This window comes from Canis lupus, chromosome 35 (assembly GCF_011100685.1).
Source record: "Canis lupus familiaris isolate Mischka breed German Shepherd chromosome 35, alternate assembly UU_Cfam_GSD_1.0, whole genome shotgun sequence".
Lineage (NCBI taxonomy): Eukaryota > Metazoa > Chordata > Mammalia > Carnivora > Canidae > Canis > Canis lupus.
In genome coordinates, this window is record NC_049256.1 from 23,359,293 (window position 1) to 23,360,531 (window position 1,239).

The 1,239-nt window shown below is 36.5% G+C and overlaps 1 pseudogene; it reads left to right on the forward strand.

Annotated features, from left to right (window-relative positions):
- The first annotated feature begins 871 nt into the window (after positions 1–871).
- On the forward strand, positions 872–996 carry LOC119867767 (annotated as a pseudogene).
- The last annotated feature ends 243 nt before the right edge of the window (positions 997–1,239 follow it).

Sequence of the window (1,239 nt, forward strand, 5' to 3'; positions counted from 1 at the left end):
TTCCCACACCAACAAAAAGAGGAACGTCCCCTGAGGATTCAGACCCATCAGAAATGAAATCTGGGTCACCCAACTAAGTAAAGAATACCAGTTAGCTGAGGTCCTTGTTGAGAGTGATGAGAATATAAGTTGGGTGGTAGAGAAGAAACTATAAGCATGTTAAGGCCTTATGATTAAAATACAGAAATAAAGTTGCATCAGCTATGTATGGTTTATTCCTTGCTTTCTATGTGTGTATAGAGCACACAAGCACACAACATGCATTATGGATGACTGTCTGACATTTCAGCTAAGCACTTCTCTATTATTGAACACTTTTATTTCCCATAATCACTCATCGTAAACACTTCTGCATTAAACATGTTTATGTATAAATCTGGGCATGCTCATGATTCATTCCTTAGGATATGTGGTTTAGAAAAAAAGCATAGGGCAGCCCTGGTGCCACAGCGGTTTAGCGCTGCCTGCAGCCTAGGGCGTGATCCTGGAGACCCTGGATTGAGTCCCATATCAGGTTCCCTGCATGCTGCCTGCTTCTCCCTCTGCCTATGTCTCTGCCTCTCTCTCATTCTCTCTCTCTCTCTCTCTCTCTCTCTCTCTGTCTCTATGAATTTAAAAAAAAATCTTAAAAAAAATAAAAAATTAAAAAAGCATAACTGCTGAAAATGAAAACTTTATACTCTCAATAGGTATTGAAAATATCTCCTAAAATGTTACAGAAATTCTTCCTCACCCAAAGGGACTTACCTGACCCCATCTTTGTCAATATTGATGCAATCATTTACCAAAAACATCTATATTGATTTCATAAACAAAAAGCTGTTTTCCACTGCTGTGGTAATAATTTGATAAGTTTAATTTTACAGGCTGAAGCTTTGTGCAGTGGCAGTATTGTAGCCAATGAGGTTTATCTGAGGTGCGATTATTGCTAATTGAAAACTTTTCCTAATTTTACAGGCTGAATAATCAGTGACTTTTTGCTTACGTCTTCTGTTGAACTTGTAGTGATGTTTTAGTGTTTGCCGAGCAATCATAAAGGATGTTTATATATTATTTTTACAAACTCTTTTATAGTAAGATTAATTGTAAGTAGTTCCCAGGTTTTTTATTTGCCTTCTGTTTCTTTGTTATTTGATATATAAAAGATTTTTTTTTTTTTAGGTAGCTAAGTCTACCTGCCTCTCCTTTTGAAATCTACTTTCTTCTCATCTGAGGAGTTGTAAGCTGACTCCTTCAATA